The 26100-nt window shown below is 36.6% G+C and overlaps 1 long non-coding RNA gene across 1 annotated transcript; it reads right to left on the bottom strand.

Annotated features, from left to right (window-relative positions):
• Positions 1-343: 343 nt before the first annotated feature.
• LOC138698377 (uncharacterized) lies at positions 344-23136 on the bottom strand. Its single transcript, XR_011331853.1, has 2 exons — positions 21990-23136; positions 344-9502 (listed from the first exon to the last, which is right to left on the bottom strand). It is a non-coding gene; the product is annotated as an uncharacterized lncRNA (long non-coding RNA).
• Between the last annotated feature and the right edge of the window lie 2964 nt (positions 23137-26100).

Raw genomic sequence — 26100 nt, forward strand, 5'->3', positions numbered from 1 at the left:
GTTCCTTGAGGAGATCATCCTGTAGTACACTCATATCTGGGGTCTTGTGCACTGCAAAATAAATTAGATTCAGAAACGATCAAGTAACCGAAGTCACCCTACTCACCACCCGATAATAGACCAAATATCCAAATACTTTAAATTCTAATACATATGATCAAACCGAAATCAGCCTACTCACTACCTGATAATAATAGACCAAGGATTACCTTCTCCAAAAGATATACGATATTATTTATATTATAATATTTTTTAGGTAGACCTACATACCCTCTGTCACAATGATCTTGAAGCAAGTTTTAAAATTTCTCAAATCTTAAGAAATGTGGAACAGTTTTTGACATATCTTTTCAATATTGATCAATCTTTGACACGTTTTCATGTATGTAGGCCTAAAACGTTGAATTGGAAGTGAAATTTGATCGTTTACAAGCAGATTAAAACTTAATGCCGTGTCCAATTTCTTATTCTAAAACCGAGTACTTTCTCTATTGTGAATAGTCTATTATAATACCGGCGTAGCTCAGGCGGCAGGCTCGTTTGCCTGCTGATCCGAAGCCGCGCTAGGACGTAGGTTCGATTCCTGCTTGAGCCCATTATCTGGTTGGGTTCTTTCCTGAAGTTTCCCCTAATTGTATAACGAATAACAGGTAATTCCTCGCCTATGTCTCGCCAAATGCTATCTCGCTATCATGAATTCCATCGAAGTCAAATAACATAGTAGTTGATGCTGCATTGTTAAAGTGAGTTAGAAGTGAAATATTCAACTTTATAGTCACCATATTTTTCCAGAGATTCATGTTTGTCAGTACTCATACTATGGCAATTTTCAATATGTAAACCAATTACCTTTTCAAGCATTTAAGTTTTAGTATGCGATATTTGAAATGTAGTCTCCTTATGCATAGGCAAACAGAAGTTTATCTGAATTATATGTTTTTCACATTATACGTTTCGTATAAAAGTTGAAAAATATCTTGGCGCTACATTCAACATTAAAAGAGTAGTATACCAAATATCAAAAGTATATAAAAACCCAGACAATTTCAAATCTTTACAACTTGACTAACATGTCCTGAGTGTTGAATTAAAATCTAGAAAAAATTGCATCGTAAGGAACTGAATTTTTGTAGTCTATAAGCAAACATGCTGAAAAAATAGTAGGCCTACGGGACAACTGCCAGAAAAGATACATGTATTTGCCGTTAAAATGCTGCACCTCAGACATTTAAATATGGCCGCAAAAAGCTTACAAAGGTGTGAAGATAGAAACTATGACATTTGTCTCAGAAGCATGGTTGAAGAAAATTGTTTTGAATAAAAAATATCAAAATTTCTGTCCTAACTCCTCTTAAATAAGACACTAAAAATATTGTACCCGTCTCATATATTTGAAATACATTGCGTCCTAGAACATTTTTTGTGGAAATTATTCACTTTATAAACATATTATTCTATTGTGTTTTATTTTTCTTTTTACAGAAGATGACAACTTTAATATGTCAGAGTGTTCATTACTTCTTTACGTCTCACCTGCAAACTGATACACGCAGTGTGCAGCTGGACAAAATTAATAACTTCTCTGCATTCTCTCCGATTGTTATGAAACTTTGTACGGGCTATTCCATATGAAATCGATCAGTAAAAAACCTCGCATTTTTTTAATACTCTAATTTTTTCCCTATTTATACAAGGTGCTGAGGAGAGTGCATTTGCAAAAATACACTATCGCAAGTCAAACGGTTTTCGTATTGTTGAACGACAAATTTAGCGTATTTTATAAAAACAAGCCTCTTTCAGCGCTCAGAACTCTGGAACCATTTACTGCAGAACATTGAACGACAGCTCATTTTTAAGCTGACATTTGGTAGGTTATGTTAAGAAGTAATCCTTATTTTTATTGTACAGTATACAGAGAGACAGATAATCTGATTTTACTTACTTTTAGGCTTTTTGCCCATTTGTAAAAATGTAAAAAAAAATATTGAGAAAAAACTTTGCATTATTAAGAGCATTCGGCATTGTTTTCTTAGTGGCTTGGCAATAAGTTTCGAGGGTATTAAATAAATTATTTTCACACGCCTGGACTTGAACGGCGCAGTACCGCACGCACTGGCCGAGAGCTGAAGATAAGCGAGCGTTGGGCGTCATTTTACTCCTGTGTTTATGAAAACTTGTGATAAAGCTAGCCCAGCTATGCGCTACTAGACGAAACATCACGTGTTTGTCTCCTGGCCTTGGTTGTCTCTGCTAGCTCCCGTCTCACAGTCAGCTGGTTACTTCACGCGCGTACTATTTATTTTCTTTATTTGATATTTTCAATACTTTCTTATCAACGGTGCACCAGTAAAAATATGTGTTTATTTGTACTTTCAATGCGGAATCTAACCATATATTTTAAAAATATTTTTTTCGTGGGCAAAGGCGTCTTAATGAAGAAAAATCTAAATTTCTCCATTTCCATAAAAAGTAAGAAAAACTGTTTACATGTCAATATAAACTTTAATTTCTCAGCATCAAAATAAACCATGATTTTGATCATTGGGTGAAAGGGTTTCGGAGCCACAACAGTTTAAAGTTGCTAATTTTATAAAACTACGATAAATTTAAATATTTTTAAATTAAACACTATGAAGTTCTGATGCCTCAAACTTTGCACAAAACATTGTATCACAGTTGTCAACGGACAGAAAAAGTTTAATTGTATTTAAAAATTGCAAGGTCAATTTTCTCTATATTTCGGTCAATTTGAGATGGAATAGCCCGTACAGACCTTACAGACAGACCATTATTTTTGTGTACAAGCTCTGATTACCGATTAGGTTTGTGTAAGAGGAACCACACATAATAGACTTTTATGAAACTTTGTTCAGGAGTTACAGGTAGAATACACTTTTTGTGTACAAACTCTGATTACATCTGTATGTTACCTGTAATTCATGTATAAGTTTCATAAAAATATATTTTATAGAATAGCTATTAAGTTTGTCTAAAATGCACTACTATGAAGGGGTAGAGTCGCCCTCGATAGCGCAGTCGGTATAGAGCTGTCCTTCTATGCTAGAGGTTGCGGCCTAAGTCGATGGCATTTAAGTGTGTTTAAATGCGACAGACTCATGTCAGTAGATTTATTAGCATGTGAAAGAACTCCTGCGGTGACAAAATTCCGGCACACCAGCGACCCTGATATAAGCTCTGCAGTTGCGAGCGTCGTTAAATAAACCATAATTTAATTTTTTATGAAGGGGTAGTTCCTCTTAGAAACATAATGAGACTTGTACACAAAAAATATATGCTATCTGTAACTTCCGTTTAAAGTTTCATAAAAATCTGTTAGAAGTTAATTTTTTAAATGCACCCCCTGTAAAGGTGTAGTTCCTCTTATGGAACCGTAAATATAGTTCGTATATAAAGCATATCCTACCTATGACTTTCGTACAATGTATTAAAAATCTGTTAGAAGATATTTTGTCTAAATGCACCCCTTATAAAGAGTAGTTCTTCTTGTGCAAACGTAATCAGAGTCACTACAGAAAATATGTGTCACCTGTAAGGCCTGTACAAAGTTTCATAACAATCCGTTAGAATGCAGAGAAGTTATTATTTTGTCCAGCTATTAGATTTGCGTTCTGATCCACGGTGTGTTTGTTAGATAAAAAATGTGTCCAATGTATTTTAAATTGATGTTCGATGTTATGTGAATAATTTTGCAGGACTGAAACACTGACACAGTGATTAAAAACTTCCTCATCTATTGTTTCTTTTCTGCTGTTAAGCCAAACATGGAACAGTTGCCGCCGCACGTGACTACTACGTTGCTATGACAGCCCATGGTCACCAGCGCTCCTGTGTAAAGAGTAAATACTGTAGGTTAAACAGAGCCACTTGCTAGAAGCTATAATAATAGATTAGACCAGTAGCTCCCAACCTTTTCAATATCACGGACCCCTTGAAGCTCATATTTCATTTTGGTAGACTCCCAAAACATTTTGTGCGTTATCGTGCGTATTTGCTTGCTTTCCGCACACAACCAATACGCGGTAAGTGTGAAACACCACATTCAGTATTCCCAACGTAACACACATAACAATTTCCCTATTTTTACCGCTTAAGCGTCATATTCATTTGACTGCTTTAGGCTTTTAACATATTTTTTTAAAGGCGTTCAATATAGTAATAATTATAAATTGAAAACTTACCACTGTAATTTCACCTAAATTGCACTGTTAATTATTGTTTTTAAATATTTGCAAAAATTAAGTAAACTCTACAACACCACAATAGTTACTGCATTTGTAATGCAAGCAACATTAAGGAAGCCGTGAAAAAATCAACAAGATTCCAGACTCATCATAGACTGGGGGGGGGGGGAAGACAGACGTATATCACGGCCTGCTGCAGTATAGTAAACACAGAAAACATTTTATAGGAACAATGTTGAAGATAGATATATTTGTTTTCCAAATTTGCCGTCATTGAACAGAAACCAAGATGGAGATTTCATTGCAACTAATTAGAAATTCCTCTTTCAGATATTTAATAAACGATCTTCGCACAAAATAATGTACGATACACGAGCGGTATGTTTGTTTTCATGTTGTCGGAAATTAAAAAAGCTCAACTACGTTACGCTTTTTCAGTCTTTTCCTCGAACATGAAAACGTCAACATACCGCTCTTGTAACGCATATTACTATTGCGTAATTTAGGCTGGCAGTCATGTTCTACTCGTTAAACATTTGCGTGATGTAGTGAATTAAATATCTTTAGTATATTCATAGCGTTTTAAAATTCAGTTTTAGCTTTTGAAAGCCACCTGAAAATACATAAATACAAAGTTATTTCACGTTTACAAGCCTATCATGGTTTTGCTTCGAAACATGAAATCAGTTTTTAAGACTCACCACAAGGTTATCAGTGGGATTGTTGATGTTTTTGCTGAGAAAAATTAAACAAGGTTTTAAATTTACCACAAGGTTATCAGACAGAGAGGTGTTGATGTCTTTTCTGAGAAAATTAAACCCGTTTTCAAGATTTACTGCAAAGGTCATCAGTGGGATGGTTTGATGTTGCTTTGCGAAGTCTGGCTCAATTGTAGAACGGTACTACAAGTCGTTCGTCTCCCTCAACATTAAGTTTACTTCCATATTTGTTCTTCAAGAAAATCCGAAAAATATATACTTTCACACAAATATGCTGATGAATATCGTATTAAATGTTAAATTGTAATTCGGAAAACATCTGGATATATGGATGGTGTATGGAACCGATATTTCAAGAGAGATGTTGTAGGAAATGCTATCTTTAAGCTCGGATCACTAGATAATTCTAATAATTCTTAACAGCTCCTCCTTTTTTGACTTGCAAATACTTATTTCTTCATAAAAAAAAGAATTTTGAATACAACTTTTTTGTCATTACAGAAAGGATAATATTATTTAATTTTAATATCAGTGAATGAAGATATTCTTTTATAATTCTAGAGATATAGGACGAGAGTTCATCATAATGTGATGGTAGAAAGTCACTGAGAATGACTCACCTCAGACCTTATTTCGTAAACATAAAATTAATGGAGGTTAGAAAATGATATCCCTCAAGCTAGTACCCTCATTTAGAAATTCAGGTAATATAGGATTCATAGAAATGTGCTTCATAGTTTTTCATGCTCGTTTTATTAAGGAAATTACCACAGTCTAAATTAATGAATAAAAGGGAAACACAACGATCTTACGCTACCAAGGGCTTCAATACATTCCACATACGGTACCCCTGAAATATTTCCTTCATGTAATAAAACCAAAAAAATCTACTGATTTGTTAATTGTTCTAACTAGTTTGTAATATAGACAGTGTGTGATCATTACATCAATCGGAACCAACAATTTCCTGAGTATTTTTGACTGCATATAGAGAAGATAATATATATTAAGTGTAAAACTACATAACATTTTATGACTGGTACAGCTAAAATTGATTTTTTGTGTTATTAATTGCGACTTTTGCATATTTTCATCAGTACATTTTTTTTCACTCGTATCCCCTGGTCTAGTAATCACAGACATACTGATGCACTTAAGTGCTAATTCTGTTCATTGAGAGTATTTATGGCTTTAATTTCTTTGGAGGATGTAGGAATTTTCATTTGATACAATAAAATATTAAATTGACTTCTGCGACCTCGAACATAATAACATCAAGGTGGAAATCTCTGTTATGACGTTAATTTTACCATTGATTTTGTGTTTATTTAATTCATTCTCATGAAGAAAGACTGGTAATAAATTTTACTCTAATGAGTCTTTGAAGTTGCCAGTGTAGCTACAGACCGACGAAAACCGTGACTTTAAATTTCGAAACCTGTCTCCTCTTACTAATGAACATAGTAGAAAGACACCATTAACTGTTGCTATTTTCATCTTTCTTAAGAAAATGTCTGAGAATGCGAAAATTATGTGTATGCTTGAATTTAACGCAGAATAACTTCCTGTCTCTAATAAAATGATCCATGATCTTCCTTTTTATGTGCTTTGAGTTCATTCCCAGTTCCCAACGATTCGCAGTTTTTTTTTCTGTAATGAATATTCCTGTTTTTCCCGGCGCACAGATTTCCTGATGATTTTTATCAACTCATGGGATATTATTTCTGTGCAGCCCTCTTAACCTTTAATTAGGTAGGCAGGTAAAAGTTACATAGGTAGGTATGTAGGCCGTTCAGAGCACCCCAAATTCAAACAGTTATTAGGTACATACGAATATTCAAATGTCTCGAACAAAGTCACTGCTGTTACTTAATGCATTAAGGAGAAAATGTTATTAAATTCGTTAGAGGAAAGTCTTGGATTCGATAAGAAAATTTAATTGAAAATAAAAATCACTTCGTAACACTTTTTAAAAACCTGTAAACTTCTTATTAGTTATTTTCACCAAGATTTGTTTTATAATAAACTATTGTGTTATATTCAAAACCACCATTACCACCAGCACCACCACCGTCGGATTGTTCACTTTGAGTCACATGATCACTAACTCAACAATTCTCTGTTCCACCATGATCTGAATCTCCACAAATAATTACGTAATCATTTGATAATATCTCATTTCTAATCTTGCCATTATTTTCACCACTACCATCATCGTCAGATTGTTCACTTTCAGTCATATGCTCACAAAATTTACAGTTCTCTGCTTCATTATGGTCTGGTTCTTCACAAGGAATTAAGTCTTCATTTTATAATAGGCCTACTTCATTCAGATGTGTTCTGATCTTTGTTTGCTATTCATTGGACATTATAAAGTTCTCAATAAAATCACAGGTCTTGGAAAAAAATATCATCCGCTTGTGAAAATAACTCTTCAGCAAATATAATACTACACGGTACGTCGGGTGTTAACAGAACTCCAGTCATTCAATAGTCGCACTGAGAATGAACAAGTGGCAATAAAATTGACCTAACGGTTTCAGCACCAACAATGATCTTTTCAAGAAGCAGCGTCAGACTTGCCAACCGTCCCGTATTTTCCAGGACAGTCCCGATCTCGACCATTGCGTCCCGGATCCCGAAATAATTTGCACACGCATCAAAATGTTCCGATTTCATTGCATATTAGACACTTACAGCTGATTTTCGTTCCTATCACATTGTTGGATTTAGTCTGGATCGGAAGATATTTCCGAACAGTCCCATACAGACATGTTTCCAATATGCGACGAAATGGAGAAATGACTGTAGTACGCATGTTTGAGGCAGAAATTTAATTCTCGTTATTGTGTCAACAAAGTGACAGATGCAATGATCATAATACACAAGTTAAGGCAGGTTTGATCACAGCCTACAGGATACTTAATGAATCATCTATTCTCTGTGCTCATCTTATGCACTTTGACTTTAGTTTGGAGCCATTCAGTATTATGTCCACTTTGTTCCACTTGATGCGTCATTCATTGGTTTCGGTGGAAAAGTGGAAAAAAAAAAATGATTACTTCTACGATAGATATAGATATCAACAAGAACTACAACAAAGACATGTAAAATACCATAGCCCTCAAGTGTGATAAGATCTTATAGCTCTGGTGATAAATACATAAACGTCCCTGTGTTTTCCGAGAAGACTGATTGAAATCTTTCGTGTACCTAGGTTAAGTTCGGGTTAGTTTAGGTTACGTTAAGTTAGGGTAGTTTATATTAGGTTAGTAATTACATCATTTTATAAGGAGTTTATATTGTTTTTCAACTTGTTTTCTGGTGGTTTTGGTTAAGTTTTTGTAATTTTTTTTTACATACGAATCGAGATGGTTCTATTGATAGATGGAAATAATTAGTACCGGTACAATAAAATTTCCAGTAACGTTTGCGTTCCTAATTTTTACTTACGGAAGTTGGCAAGCCTAAGCAGTGTAGACAACATTATTTTCAGAATCACTGACGATTTAATAGGTGAGGTATTGTGGCCACTCCACATAACTATTTAAAGGCTAATTGCAATTTTTGTGATTGTATGTTTCAGTGTAAAAAGAAAATATATATTGTGGCCGGTACTGCTATTCCTATTTTGTTATTAATTCTAGCTTTTACATATTTTCATCCACATTTCAATATTTGTTTTCCACTCATATCCCTTGGTCCAGTAATCACATATATTATAGCAACATCTGAAGTGAAAGCTGGAAGATAGTACCATCACACGGTGGAAATCTCTGTAATCACGTTAAGCTTCCCACCGATTTTGAGTTTATTTAATTCGTCCGCATGAAGAGAGAACGATTTTTCTGATTTGTATGCGTCATTGAAGTTTTCAGTGTAGCTACAGACTGAATGAGTTTTCGTAAGGACTTCTACTTTATTTTCGGAAGAAAATGTGTAAGTGACTTTAAATTCCGAAGCCTGTTTCCTTGTACCAATGATCATGGTTGAGATGTGCCAATTATCTGGTTCTGTCAATGTGCTTTTTATGAAAATTTCTCCGAAAGCGAAAATTACACGTAAGCCTGAATTGGTCGCAGAATACCTTCCAGTTTCTATAAAAAAAGAAGGGCCATGGTCTTCCTGTAAATGTGTTTTAAGTTCATCCCAAGTTCCCATCCATCCGCAATCTTTATAGCCACTTAATTTCTTTTTTAATGGACATTCGTGATTTCCGAACGCACAAATTTCCTCATGCTCAGCCATCAACTCGTGGGGCAAAATTTCTGAGCAGCCTTCTTTCTTATTTTGACAAGGATAGTGCAGACCTCGCGCGATAGTCTCAAGTGTTACGCTTCTGTTGTTGGTGAAGTCATTTCTGCATGTAGGACACTGTTGCACTTTATTTCTACAGAAACTGCAGATGCTGTGTCCATTACAGCACAAGTAGATCGGTGGGACAAAATAATGCATACACACAGGACACTCCAGTTCTTTGATGATATCGGCGTATAACGTGTTCATATCTTTGGTGTCCTGCTCTGGAAGTTCCTTGAGAAGGTCGCCGCGTATCGTGTTCATATCTTTGTGTGTTCCTCTCTGCAAAACAAACATGATTGAAAGTGAAAATCGTACCATATTATTATAGTCATGACTAGACTTCGTTGAATTGCCACACGCAGCATGCAATCAGGTTGCCGATGTACGGTAGTATAGAAGAGATGAGCGACCGCCCGGTCTCGTAGTATAAGCAGTTCATGTTAAGAGTTGAGACCGGTTCAAATGAATAGAGCAGCTACAGCTAATGTATACCTATATAAGCACTTGTTTTTGCATTACTGTGGTTGAAACAGTCAAAGCTTAACATTTGTTCAGTGCAGACAAAAATTCAATCAAACATGCCACAATGAGTGTTACTGTTCCAAATAATATTTTCTCCTGAAATACCCTTACCCCTGCAGCCAGTCTTGACCCGTTGGAAAACGTGGTTGGATGCTGTTAATTATTATGCAGAATATTACGACAAAATAATGGAGGTAATTGATGCATTGGATAGCACAGACAGTTCCACTGTTGCAGCTGTAAAATCATTGCCTTCTGAACATCTATTGGAAGATATTCTGTTCATTGATTCTAATTTTAAAATCGTGTCCAAAAATCATCCTATTAGAATCGTCTAAACTACAACTCTCAGAAGCCCTTAATATAGTGTATAAAGTATCACAAACCGTTATCCAACATAACAATTAACTAATTTCAGAAAGAGTGAAATGTAAGTTGAGGAACATTATTGCTAAAAATTCTGCCTATTTACAACTTCATATTATAAATGATGTATTATCAGGTCACGACAAGACGTCTGAAATTGGTGTACTAAAAAGTAGTGACTTTCCGTTATTCAAATATACTCCTATTACATCGTGTGATGTAAAATAAAAACTGTTTGAGTGACCATCGGAGGAAGTTCACTTTGGCAGTCGCTCAAAATGTACGTAACTCTTCACTGTACATATTCAAGGATGATGTGAGTATATTACATTAAATTTTAAGAGTTAATATATCTCACTACAAAATAATTGTGTATTTACATGTTTAGACATTTCCTACTTCAGTGATCAGTCATTATATTTGTTGAATGCAGAATACAAGTTTTCTTGTAACCGCAGTATACTGCTCAGTGTTTACATCAGAGGCATACTCCGTCCGTCGCACGTACCCTTCTCATACAGTCTATACCGCGTGCGTAGTAAACCTTACGATTCTCGTGGCAATTCCACGAAGTCTATTCATGACTTTTTATTGTAAGGACATGAATTCGATTCCCTACAGACACCTGCAGCCTAGCAGTGAATAAACTATTCATTAAGAATTTGTGCAATTGTATTTCACCTATCACTGATATTTCAGCATTATAGGCCTACAGGGCCCTTCAAAGAATAAGGCGATTTTAAATTTCGCACTGTTCCAGCTGCGTAGTAGTGGGGGACGTCAGATCACCGACACTGTGTTCACAATCCAATAGCAATTAACATTTTATCATCATAGAGAGGTGATCAGGAGAACAACGTGCAATAACAATAAGGCGTATTACAAGTACGACAATAGTTTTGCTGAAGCTCAACGATATTTCGACGTCAGTTTGGAGTTCAAAGAAATAATCCTGCAGGCCTACCTTCAGTTCGTGCAGTTAAGACATGGGTTAAGAATTTTGAAGGGACAGGTAAATATAGTGATGAATATTTGCAATATGGTTTTACATGGCGTCGAGATGAATATGAACAAAATCCCGAGTGTCCTATATGCCGAAATGTTTTGTCAACTCTAGTCGGTGGTGCCGAATAAACTAAAATTACATCTCCCCATCCGTTTTAAAACATTCTACACAGAGTTCCACTACCGTTTCTCCAGAAGAAAAGCACTGATGATGATGATGATGATGATGATGATGATGATTATTATTATTATTATTATTATTATTATTATTATTATTAAAAACAAGTGTGTCGCGATATCGAGGGCATTCAGTAAAGTGTGTCGTCAGTCAAAAAAGGTTGGGAACTATTGCTCTAATGTATGAGGATTGTTCACATACACTTTATGTTTTAATATATACCCCAAAGATAAAAGTCACATGGTGGTAAAGACTATGATAAATTTAAACTTAAACAGAGCACAGTTCACCAAACACGTTAAATGAAAACTATAACACGTTCACACCTTACAGAAGACAAACTAGCACTAATTGCATGCCGGATCGCACAACACCGCTGGGTTTTCCCCGCTTGAAATACCGGCCTAACCGCCCGCCTGCAACCCCGCACAACCCCGCTTAGTTTTCCCGCTATAGAGAACAGTCTATCGCACGTCCGCCTGCCGTGGCCAGAGTTGCGTCTTAAGTTGAAGGCGCAGTAGAAAAGTAGGAAACAAATACGGGAAGTTAGGGAGATAGAGGGCAAAACTTCAATATGAGAGGGGGAGGAGAGGGAGAGAGAATGGATTTGAAAGTTTGGAAATAGAGAAAGGGAAAACGTGCGGAAATGAAGTCGAGGAAGTTGAACGAGTAAAATACCAGTAGCGATACTTAAAGGGAAATATAGGAGAGCAGTAGGCCTATTGTAGTAAAGAATATAGAAATGTAGTACTGGACAAAGATCTTAAAAAGAGAGTAGATAAGGATGGTAAATTCTTAATAAAGAACAATGTCCAATGAAAGAGAAAAGGTAGAGCATTAGGACCGTAGTTTTCAGAAATCTTGAGTTAAAAGCAGTATCCCCATGGTTATAATCCAGAGTAAAAGGAGCAATGTGCGTCGGTTAGACAGGAAAATTGTTATAAACCATGATATGTTCACCATAATATGTATTATAGGTTTTTCATCAAACAAAACAATATTAAGTGAGAGAAGGTGCAATTTTTTTTACCAGAAACTATAGAAAAGTCCAGCCAAAGTTGGATTTTTTTTTCACTTCAATGTAAAAATTGAATTACCTAATTCTTAAATTCAGATAATTTTAGTTTTGTCCTTTAAATGTGCAGAAATTGATCCGAAGAAATATAACTTTTCCATATTGAATCTATCGTACACTACTTTTAATACTTGAATATAAATAATTGATTAACTTTTCAACAATCGAACGCACCCACACAACAGGCAGCGAAGTTCAAGATGACGCCGAGATCTAGTAGGCTCTGAGGATGGTGTGAAGCAGCACCGAAACAGCTGTAAGCCGCACACGCTTACACAATTAACACGAGTAAGATCGCCATTTAATCAATTATTTATAACTTTTCGTTCTCCAAAGGAATTTTTCAATGTTATATTTGTATATTTGTTCGGATCAAATTTCTGCACATTTAAAGGAAAAAAACTAAAATTATTTCGATCATTTATTACAGCGGTCGTCAGCACAGACACCTTGGGGCTAGCGTCTCTTACCCGCGTAGAACACAATGCACTATGGTGCACTCGTAGCTGCTAGCGGGTATGCTCTCTACCTCTTCCTGCTGCACGACGGGGCACACGGGACGGCTCCGCTCACCCTTTACCCATTTCAGCGAGTGCTGACGACCACTGATTTATTATCATAATGCACTGCTATCTTAAGGGGAGAGGATGGTATTTTTTGGTGAAAAATGAGTAAATTAAAAAAAAATCTTTAAAATACTCTGTGATATGGGTGGAATGCATAGCATAACATTTTGTGGGTATTTGTGCCCTTATCGGATGTTGAGACTCATTTTTAAACTTCCTGCGCTATGGATTTTTAAATCACACGGCCACTTTTATCGGTTTTGGATATAATTTCTGAACTATTAAAGATACATGCATGAATTTTTGAACACACATTCTTTAGACTATTAGGAAAAGTTTCTCTGTAACAGAATTTTGTTAATTGATTTCATTTCAAAAATACGTCCGTTTGTTTGCAAGAAAGGAAATCAGAAAATTGTTATTAAATTTTAATTGTTTGTTTTACAAACGTAGGGACTAATATCAAAATTCTGTTACAGACAGTTTGTAGAACATGCTTTTGCAAATACATTGCAAAAGAAAAGTTTGAATCTATCTTTAAAAATGGTTTAGATATATCGGTTATAGTACAATCCTGCATTGGGTATATTTTTTCAAATTTGGGCCCCAAATAATTTTTTTTTTCAAAATATTTGTATTTGGTTGAGTTCCTACAGCTGTGAGCTCTCTACATACAAAAAAAAAATCAATATTTTACACCAAATAGGATAAAAGTTTAAAAAAATACCATCTTCTCCCCTTAAATATTGGCAGCCACCGGCGTGGCTCAGTTGGTTATGGCGCTTGCCTGCCGGTCTGAAGTTGCGCGCGGGCGCGGGTTCGATCCCCGCTTGGGCTGATTACCTGGTTGGGTTTTTATGAGGTTTTCCCCAACCGTAATGTGAATACCAGGTAATCTATGTCGAATCCTCGGCCTCGGCCTCATCTTGCCAAATACCATCTCGCTATCACCACTCTCATCGACGGTAAATAACCTAGTAGTTGATGCAGCGTCGTTAAATAACCAACTAAAAAAATACTGGCTGAGCATATTGGGAATTCAATCAATGGTTTTCCAAAAAATACGCTATGAAATGCTTCATATAAAACAATTTTTTTCTCGAAAAGAAAGCAAAAACGAGCAAAATTGTGTTCAGTTTGTTTTCTTTGAAATATCTCAAAGAATAATCCCTTGAAATTATTGACATTACTTTTGTGTATGTTGCTTTTTTGACAGCACATGTCTACAAAGCGTTTTGTACCTGTAGTAGATAAAAAGAAGATAGTAAAATAAAAATAAAATAAATAAAATACAAGTGGAGTTTTGAGTACGATATTTTTAATCAGCAATTATAATCTGTAAATTTCCCCAAATGGTTTCCTAAAAATCTTAAAAAAAATAAAATAAATACATGTGTTTCACCAGTTGGTGCGCGGCAATTGGGCAATAACATCGGGTTGCGAGATGGCATCTTTACCAACGAACAGTCCCCGCAGAGCGAGTTAATCACTGCGAGACATTTTTAATCACATCCTAAGAAAGACTGGAATTTGCACACGGTTGAGGCAGCCTCGTAAATTTGTGGATCGGGTACGACCACATTGGCGCCTATCTTTAAAGCTTGCAGTCTCCGCTATCAATGTTATGAAACACAAGGAAACTTGTGGAGCTTGTTTACAGGCCGCTTAAACCTACCAGCTGATTACGTCACCTTCTTGGAATCTGTATGGATTTGATATCGCAATGGATTGAAGTAGTGACGACGAATTGGAGTTTCGATTTTTTATTTGGGCTTTCAGAAACAGGCGTTCTTTGTAATGTGGCCAGCATGGTAAAACATTCTGGTTTCTGAACGAATGGGTTTAATTTTAGTGCTCTCATTTCTAAAATAATCCCAGATGTACTGTCACTTATTTTGTACATTATCTTTTGCAATTAATAAATAAAGAAAATGTGGCACCTAAAAATAAAAATGAAAAGTATTAAAATACTACTTGTCTAACAAAAAAATGTTACTGCTTAAATTTATCTCTTCCGCAACTTCATCTTATAATTATTTTCTTAAGACAAACCGATTTTGATGATCAGGTTGAGACTTAATCCATATGACAGATCTTTCAAACACACTATAGGTATCGTACAAGCAAAACTCAGCTCGAACTCCTCGCGACGCGCATGCTATACCCCTCTCACCCCCCTGCGGTAGGCTTGAGAGCATGCTGGGAACGGGAGAATACGTCATCTGCGCGAGACAGTCACGCCCGCTGGTTTCTGCGCACTGAGTTTTCCTGCCTATAGCAGTTTTTCTACATCCATTGTATGCAGTGTTAAAACATTACAACTAAACTGACACAGAATTCCCGCCACGAGTTACACAAGCGCTAGGAGGAGGAGCTTGACAGCAGTGTTGCCAACACCTAGTGGAAAAAAATTGGCTACAATTGATCCCGAAAATGGCCAAAAGTGGCTAAAGTTTAAATCGCTAAAAACGATAGGCCTAAGTATGTCAGGTACAAACACATTAAAAAAAAGTGTACTATTATATCGTAATAATAAGCTGAGAGAGAAGGAATTAGAGAAATAGGCAACTGTTAATTATAACTCACATAATAGAAATACACCATCATCATCATCATCATCAACGCTGCCACCTTCCTCATCCCTTGTTTCCAGCACTCTTTCAGAAGTGCTTGCATCATTCTCTGACGACGTATAGGTTGCGGTTGTTCCCACAAGGCGAAAAACTTCAGAAAGAACTTCATATGAATAAGAACACTTCTGCATACGGTGCGGCGTAATCCAACCTTGACGTTCAAAATAGCCGACAATGTTTTTATTTTAATCCTGTTCCTCAGTTTGTTTTTAACGATACTGACCTAACTGAAAACTCTCTACTTCAGCATTGGAATGGGGCAAATTTAACGCAGAAGTATGATTTACAAAATTTACAAAAAAAAAAAAAAACCGTTTGAATTGACTGTAGGAACAGGTTGTATCCAGTCTTTTAATCCCCCAAATTCTCCCATTCTTTTCGATACTTTTGAGTATATTTAGGTTTCGGCATAATTAATAATATATTTTATTACTCTCGTGATATTTAATTAAAACACACTCACTAATTTCAAACAAATCACTGCACGATACCTGAACTAAACTACCACATAGCAACTATTATTTTAAGATTGAATGCATTGCAGTCTACAGACACACATCACAACATAAATGCAGCATTGAATGATGTGAAATACATCATCACGTGCTCAGTGGAAAGAGAGAGGAGAAAATTCATCATTTAACCGAGGGAAGTACCGAATACCGATGAGGCAATGCGTACCCTAATTGTATGCTATTGTGCAATTTTGTGTAACGGTAGTGACCGTTGAAAAATCCGAAGTCGAGAAATTAGATCCACGTATGCACGTAGCCTACAAGTAATAAAAATTAGAATGTATCTAAAAAAATTCAAAATGGCCAAAAACAGCTAAATGTAGCACAGAAAGTAGCTAAAATGCGACAGGTGGCATTTTGAAAAATTTGTTGCTAGATTAGTATTCGAAATGGCTAGATTTAGCCACAATGTGGCTAAATTGGCAACACTGCTTGACAGGCTGCTAGTTGATAGTGGGTGTACGACTAGCCAAGAACTGTATTTCCCGCTCCGTTAAATATTATCACGTCGTAGTTTCTATGATAGTCAACCAATCGCACTGTAATTTTTTATTGATAGGTCTATGTCTAAGGAGAGCATAGAAGCAAATTTGAAATCAAAATAACTAAAAAAAAAATGAGAAAAAATATTCACTTCGAAGTGATCAACATTTACACCTTCAAAAGTTGGTAAGCGGCAAACATTTTTTGTTTTTCACGTTATATGCGAGGTCAAAGCGAGAGAAATATTGACAAACAATGGACGTTATTTTTAAAAATCATCGCTGCTCAAAATCTTCACTGGTTTCCGAGTTACGGCGAGTTAAAAAGTCCATACACAACCAAACGCGTGTAGTTTAAAATAAAACACGAATTTGTGTAAATATAAAAACACTAATACTTCAGTAAAGTTGTTACAAGTAATTAATGAAAATCGTCCCTATTAATTAGAAAAGCCATCGCTGACATCTGGTCCACGTACCAAACACAGTCACCTCTCCAATATGTCTCTGCACCCTCAGTTACAAACAAAATGACATTTTCATTCTTAGATAATTTCACGTTAAGAAAAAAGCATTGAGTATATGCGGCTGTTCCATCAAAATGACCAGTTGCCATAGAAACTCCTACCTAACAAGTAGCTTCTACAATGTAAGCTTACTAGACAAGGCCCATAAAACCAATGCTTTTCTCTTAATGTGGAATGCTCTTCAATTCCCTCTGACGCTGGACAAAATAACGTCGGGAGTTTTTCCAAACTAACCAAGATTATATTTAAAGATAAAACACACCTGTTAGGTCAATAATACAGTGTTCATTGATTTGATAAAATACATTAAAGGTAATATGTTTCAGTTGTATGAACACTAATAAGTACAATAAGATTACTGAACATGTTAGACATGTTTCGGAGATGCTTCTCCATCTTCAGTGACTAATTACAACGACGATGTGGTTCAGTTGTTCGAACCGTGTTGTTGCTTAAAGGAGTCTCCTTTAAGGGAAGACTCCAATCAAAATCATGAACATTTTTCCAAATTTTTTTTTAGCTATTTCACTTATTCAGAATTTATATTTTCATTCCCCAAATGGATTCAGCTCAATTCTGATTTCAAATACTCGTATGTTTATACTTTTTAAATTAAGGCTGGAAGGGGGCGTGGAATTTAAAGAGCTGTCAAAATTGTTTTTCATCGAAGAATTCTTTTTTAAAATTTCTGATTACAAATCTAGTAACTTTTTGTTGGCTCCCTGAAGTTACTGGATGAATGTAGCGGAGGAGAATATTAATTTACATAAATATTCATTTTATTTTCAAATCTAGTTTTTCTGTGTTCATTTTTGTTGATTCAACACAAACTTCCTTATGCCAAATATTAATCAATCTGGATGAAATTTTTACTGCAAGTATTTATGAGGTAGCTGCATGTTTCTATGCATTTATTTTGTGACAAATGATGCTAGTTTATTTTATTAATATTTTTCTTAATGCTGCTAGTTTATTTTATTAATATTTTTCTTACAGCAACATGTAACATCGCCTGTCTCCGAATTGTAGCGAAGATACTCGAAGGGAACTTTGTTTCAGGAGAGCGGCCACTTTTTCTTTTGACAACTGTACCTATCAAGGACAAATGACGAACCTACGAGAACACAGAAATCTCGTTTGCGGTAATGTCGATACCTCCCATTTTTGTGTGACGAAAGGATTCCCACTTCTGCTTCCAACCAGTGACGCCAACTTACAGGGGCTCCTGGGGCTCACTGAATACTTTGTCGTTTTATCATTGTTACTTACGAGATTTATTTATCTTAACTTATAGATCAAGTGTTTGAGCCCATCCAATATTTTCAAAAAGTTGGCGCCACTGCTTCCAATATTGTCAGACATGTTCCGTTCTGTGGAACAGGCGTTGTCATAATGTACTCGTAGTCCCAAAGTGAAACGAGAATTTTGTAACAGCAAGTATTTCGACGTACTAGCTCAGAAAAACACTGTTATTTTGGAACGTAGTATTCGAAGGTGCTTTTTGGAAAAGTTCCAAGCAAGGAACGGTTCCAAATTGACAGATACGTAATATTTTTCCCACCTCCAGTCTCGAGAATGACAGTGTCGATAATACAATTCACGGAACTGGTGTTATCGGCCTGCTAGTCTCGCCAGCGAGAACAATCGGAACCAATGTGCCCAACTGTAGCGAAATTTGAGGTTCGGAAGACGTAGCGGAGATATGCGAAATTCTCCGGAAATGTAGGCCTAGCGGAACTTAAAAAATTTCATGTTAGAGGATTATATTTATTTCGTTTTATTTTGTTTTTTTTTTTTTAACTTTCCAATTAAATTTTATTCGTTTTCCTATAAGATTTTGTGTAACTGTAATATTCATAAGAGATGACGATAATGCTTTTAATTACATTTTGAAATTAAGATAACACTGGTTTCTCAATTGTAGGAAAGAAAGATTTTTACCTGCCATGTAAGTGCTTCACTGAGAACAAAATTAGGTCTGATAAATAAAAATGTATGCTGTGATAATAGGCGATAAACTGATAAACATATCAGAAGGTTCAACGAACAAACGCATGATAAGAGTACTCCCATCAGCTTCACAGGATTCACATGGGGATAAAGGAATGTGATTAACTTTTATATTAGCTACATAAAAACATTATTGCACTAACAACAAATGCAGAACAACATTAAGAATTTCTCCGGTAGTACATACGGCCATATTTCGTTAATGTGTCAGTGGGTTTCAGTGTCGCCAACATAGTAATGATACTACACACCTAACCTAATCTCTCATAATACTATACGCCTAATCCAACCTAACCTGTCACATAATACACACCTAATTTAAACTAACCTAACCTGTCTCATAATACTACACACCTGTAGTAACATTCCTCAAGTTTAGTATCATTTCGTTTGCATGTATTGCGAACCCTGCTACTTGTATCGGGAGTCATCTAGTGGAAGTGGATCGTAATGCCATGAGGAAAATATGGCGACTTTCATAATAATTACATTTAATTTGTTCAGTGTATGTTTTGTGATATATTAAATGTGTTAATGTAGTGATAATTCAATATTAAATAAGAATTGAAATGTGTTGTGGCTGTGATAAAAGTGTTGAAAATTAATTTATAGCGACACGTTGGTAGTGATAAAAGCGTGCAATATTCGTTCAGTGACCGGTGGATACTGTACCTTGTCCGAAATATGTTTCAATAAAATAATATCACTAGGCCCTACTTATATTTCTGCTTACAAAATACATTTTAGGTTAATCTAGAGCACCCACCAGCCATTGAACGAATATTGCGCACTTTTATCGCTGCCAATGTGGCTCTATAAACCAATTTTCAATACTTCTATCACAACCACAACACATTTCAAATCTTATTGTACCATACATATAGAATTATTACTACAGTAACACATATAGTAATCACGAAACACGTAAAATGTAATTACGATGAAAGTCGCATTAGCGTCTTCTTCGAATTAGTAGTATTAGTAGGATCCATTTCCACTAGATGGAAACCGACACGATTGGCAGAGCTGGCAAATACATGAAAACGAAATGATACTAAATGTGAGGAATGTTACTACAGGTGAGTGGTATTTATTTATTGATTTATTATTTTGCAATAATTGTAACATAAAATATAAAACATACAAAGAAACTTTAGCTCGCCCCTGAAAGAGTAGAACTCGTGCTCAGGGGCGGATTCCTGAATTGAAATGAATAATTATACAATACAATTATAATTGATAATTATACAATACAATTATAATTGATAATTATACAATACAATTTGCAATTATAGTATATAAAATTATAGTATATTATGTGACAGTTTAGGTTGTTTAGGTTAGGTTTGATTAGGTGTGTATTATGTGACAGGTTAGGTTAGATTTGATTAGGTGTGTAGTATTACTATGTAGTAGTACTACGTTGGCAACACTGAAACCTGCTGTTACAGTAAAGAAATATGGCGGTATTCTTCGTTCACGCACGACGACTTTCTTACATAAGTAAGGTACGTATTTAGATTGGATTGGGTGGGCTTACAGCTCTCCCAGTGATAACATCAATTTCTACTAATCAATATCATAAATCCAAGACATTTTAAAGATATTTATCAAGCTCCTGTAATGGCTGGGACATAAGAAAGATTCACCCATTTTTATTAAAGTTGAAGCATTTGTGAATAGATACGAAATAAAATTAATATAATTCACAGCTTTGATTTTCAAACAAAATAAATTATGTCAGAAAACACAATAAATCCTTTTTCTGTGATCCATTAATATAATATTTAATAATACTGATTCCTCCATATTTATTCAGTACAGTAGCAGAATTTTGGCAGCTACGTAGCGGACTTCGTGTTTCTGGAAATGAACGCACTGATCGTAACTGAGATGTTGTGATAACCATCACACCTCTGTGTGCACACCTTTTGTATGAAACAATTTTTCATTTGGTGCTTGCGTACAAATTTATTTTGGGTGGTCAAGGAGGGGTTGTGCGTGCGCGCTTGAGATATATATATATATATCAGAAGAGTTGGCGGTGAATTATCGTATTTTAAGGAGGATTATTAAAACGGTGACATCGTTTCTAGGATAAAAATTTTATACAAAACGATGATTATCGTACGACCTGTCTGTTTGGCTAAGATAGGTAACTATAGTCGCGACGCTGTTATTCCCGGCGTGACCCTCCTCTTTGCTTACGTCTTAGGAAGTGAAGGCTCTATAAAGTCTAGGTAGGTAGTATCGTTCGCCATTTTTGTTCTTTCGTTATCGAGCTACCATACGAGGAATCTACATGCCATACCGTTAAACATTATCATGTCGTAGCTCCTATGATAATAAATCAAACGCACTGTAATTTAGCAAATAATTGAGCGGCAAATAACGTCTTCGTGTGCTTTCTGCGAACGCCAATGAAAGAGCCAAAATGGCGGGCGATTATATTAAGTATTTATCGAGCCTTAAGAAATGAATAACGTCTTCCTCAGCGAATCACAAGACGCACACGTTTAAATGTAAAAGACCTTCAACGCGATTGGCTGCCGGAAATTAGAGCGACGGGACTATAGATTCGTAGCTATAGGCCTATATACCTGAATGACCGAAGAAACTACTAAAAACAACGATGACATTGAAAGGCTTCGGGATTTGAATCAGGAACCTTCAGAATGCAAGTCCATTGTTTTTACCACTCAGACACTTCGATATGTGAGACTTCATTATATTTCGTGGAACCAGCTCTACTAATAAAATTGAAGCGAAGCGTGTCATTATGACGGATTAATGCAGTAGGCCTACTGATTGATATGAATAGGATAGAACAGATGCTCGTTAAAGATATACATATTCTAAGTAACTCTCAACACTTCAGTGTGCTTACCTGTAAGGAGCCTCTGATTTGAAAGTTGAAACTGCTGCGATTATGAGAGTTTGATACTGCAATCCACACACCTGCCGACTTCACCAGCGAATGAGTAACGCAGCAAGTCCTGTTCTTCCCCGTTGCTTGTACGTACGATGATATCACCAGCCAGAAGTACCAACCTCTCGAACTTAAATCTTACTAGACGTATATTCGAAAGGCAAGCAATACATTGTAATAAAAAAAATAAAAGTAACAGAAATGTACCATTTTCTACCCCTACAGGTTTTCTCCAAAACTTGAGAGAGGTATCATCGAAGCCGTAGGTATCGTTCTTTCCTGTCGGGAAGCTGTTAAACAAAAACATTATTTCGTGTTGTGAGTAGAAACATTTACCTGGTGAAGCCTCGAGAATTTCACGTACGCTCATATCCCACCAGTGTTGCCACGTATTTTATTAGCCATTAGGAAATATCTAGTCTCTTCTTATAATGCACAAAGAAACAAAAATCCTCGAAATGACTATACGTTAGTTTTAATGTTCTTGACAGGATGGTAACTCTCTAGGATTAGATATTTAATTAATATAATACAGCTATCCTTTATATTCACGTTACTGCTGTTAGGAACGAGTGGATAAGAGTTTACAGAAGCCAATCGAGGAACAAAAACAAAACCTATGAATAACCATGGCAATAGTCGGCCTGGATAGTGTAGTCGGTATAGCGCTGGGCTTCTGTGCTCGACGTTGTGGGTTCGATCCCAGCCTAGGTCGATGGCTTTTAAGTGTGCTTAAATGCGATTGCCTCATGTCATAGATTTAGGCCTAAGAGAACACTTGCGGGACAAAATTTCGGCACACCGGCGACGCTGATATAACCTCGGCAGTTGCGAGCGTCGTTAAATAAATCTTTTTTTTTTTCCATGGTATATGGATATAAAGTATAATTTCATCCATTAAGTATGAACATAAAAACGGGTAGTTTTATTCGAAAGTGTTGGATAGTGATTTATCCAGAAGGAAACAAAAGCGAAATAAATGCTAAACCAAAGAAAAGTAAATAGAAGGAAAAACTAAACTGGTGTGCCGTCGACAACAAACTTGTTTATCTTTATCTTTGTTTGACTTATGTGGTAATGGAGCATGTAGTGTTTCTTTTATTTATGCTCCTTGCAGACCTACCTCGAGTTTTTGTAAACCTTATTTGGTTCATGTAAAGATAGGCCCGCCGTCTCCTACTCCCCCCCCCCCCCGCTCTCTTTACTTTAGAGGGTGGCTGTGCAGCCTATGAGCGTATTCCGAATCTCAGAGCTGAGCAATCTGATGCCATCACGGTGTTCCGAATTTCACCGATGGAGTCACTGATGCTCCACCGGTGTCGCACCGGTGCCATCAGCTTGCAGAAGTGGTGGCAGTCTCCATCAGCCGCCGTCAGTGAATCTGATTGGTTCTTGTATAGGACGGGAATTAGCAGACGAATGACATCGTGCACTGTTGTGTCATGGCGGTGTGTTCTGCTGTACTGTGTGTAATCAGCACAACGTAGAAACAATATGTTATTGGCTTATGAGCGAACATGTTAACGGATCAGTTATTACTACCGGTTCAAGAAATAAATTGTTTATGCTCTCTTTTCTTTGAACGAGATGGCAGTACGGAAATTTCGCAACATTTTGCTAGCGTAGCACAGACAACAACTTATACAGTCGCCATGACAGCCATCGATCCTTCCAGCAGTTTTGTTCCTAATTCGCTGCAGCGTGACGTCTTTGTTGTCCACCGGTCCGGTGAGATTCGGAATACGCTGCTTGCCATCTGGTCTTGCAATACCCAGCTACACTTTCCCTGCCAAATCGCATCATTCTGCAGTGCCATCCCTTAGATGCAGGGGCGATTTCTCCGTGCATGCTATGCTTGCTGTGCAAGCCCAATATTTTCGTAGAATATGTATTTCTCAAAATGGGATTACGTACATTAAAATTTATTTTGATTTTTGGAACATTGTATAGGCGTAAAACCATCCGCAGGTTGCACGTATCGCAACGCTTGCTCGTTTCTCGAAGCTACAGGAAAGACGTAGAAATAGCGAGAATATGATGCGCGCGCAAGTACCTTCCTCCTTGGTCCGTCCTAGGCGCACATGCTTCTGTTATGCGTTGTTTGAAGCTCTGGTCCGAGAGCTACACCAACGACTATTTAACGTTACACGGAGCAGTATTGACAGCGGGAATGTGCTGTGATTTGCGAGTGCAATGTAATTGTATGAGCGGAATGCATATATTAGCTGCTGCATGTATTATTAATTCTTAAACATTAATTTGAAGTATTGCAATGAGTTCGGAATTGTGTGTTATTGAAACCTTATTATTAAATCCATTTTCCCTAAGGACTGTTCAAGAGAAGACAGACATTATAGAGAATATGTGCGCTCGTTCACTGCAGCTCAATACAACAATGTGCATTGGTTGGCAGGGTCGAAAAAACTAAATAAACTGTTTTGTTGGCCATGTTTGTTATATTATATCGAACTTCTACATCTGATAAGCGAATATGGTCCATGACTCATAATGATTTCATAATTATAAAATAAATTATTTATGTGGGTCTGATTATTTTTATTAATTATGAATTATTATATCCTCCCATCTTCCCCTATGAATAAAAGAGCAAGCCTAACTTTCGTGACTAGCATTCGCTCCTGCTCAGATGGTTGTTTCCGCTTCAACACATAAGGGGGCGCTTACGCTTTCCCCTTTCGCTGTCCGATGTAACGTCACTAGTCACGCGGGGGTTCCAAGTTTATAAATATAGCTCCCGGAGATTGTGTATTCCAGAGTCTGGAAGTGCTCATATCTCCTTCCGATGTTAGCTTGTACTTCCTACCTTTCACCCTTGTAGCAATCCTGACTTTGATTCCCCATTTTCATCCCGGCTTGCTCGACCCCAGTTCCTCCTTAGAACGCCTTTGCTGTCGAAAAGTCGCGAAACTGGTCTCGTTGATTCTTGAACAAAAGAGTTTACCCGTTTCCCCATTCTTGGTGTCGAAAAGTCGCGAAGCTAGGCTACCTCGAGCCCTCGATTACGGGAACTAATCTTGATCCCAGTTCCATCTCTCTCTTGTTTTCCTACTTCCATATCGTACCCTCCGGGCAAGCCTAATACTCCTATTCAGGCACTCCCGTTACGCCCGTTTCCTTTACACTCAAATTCTACTTCATTATTGTAGCTCTTCACGCATCGACATCTCAGGACGAAGTTTTAAATTACCAATTTCCACCGCAACTCTCCCATTTTTCCTACTTCAGAACCAGAGGAAAAACATAATATTTTTCTTGTTATTTTCAATAAACAAAGATTGCTTAAATAGTCTTGCTTTTCTTCACCATAATACATCATCCCCCTATAAGCTTTTGCCCTCTTGTCTCGTCACTCCCGTTTCCCCTCTCTCCACCTCGACACGCCAGTGGGACGTTAACAGAGACCGGCGCACGACAAGCATGACCACCTGAAGTGTGTGTCGTTTGCAAGGATACATTCCGGAACCAAATCATAGTACCAAATAAATTGAAACGACATTTTCAAGCACAAGCAAATATTATCATGTGTCGGCTCAGATGGTCTGACATGTTTACCAAAGAGGCGGGGAAACAATGGTCGAGGACAGCAAAGAACAGAGTTTTGTGGAAAGAACTAGGGAAGGTCATTGTAAATAGATAACGTAAACAGTGTTAAGATATTGTAAATAGTAAAGTCAGTATTAGTGAAAGTGTAAGATAAGTTTTGTAAATAGTAAAGTCAGTGTTGAGAAAGTGTCAGGTAAATAGTGTAAATAGCAATCAGTGTTTGTCAAAGTGCCAGTGTCAGTATAATGTGTGTAGTGCAAGAAAAAAAAATGAACATAGAACAGAGTGTTGAGACTAGTTAAAGTCTAACAGGGTTATTAACCATGTCACAAAAGTAGTATACACGACAAGCTCGCCTGGATTGGCTCACCAAGCGAGTACACTTGAGCCATCCCTAACGAGGGGGTTCTAACCCATCACAGGAGGCCTGTACCCAACATGGGACATCATAGCTAACATTCATTCATTCATTCATTCATTCATTCATTCTCATGTGTCAGATAAG

Source organism: Periplaneta americana, chromosome 4 (assembly GCF_040183065.1).
Source record: "Periplaneta americana isolate PAMFEO1 chromosome 4, P.americana_PAMFEO1_priV1, whole genome shotgun sequence".
Taxonomy (NCBI): Eukaryota; Metazoa; Arthropoda; class Insecta; order Blattodea; family Blattidae; genus Periplaneta; species Periplaneta americana.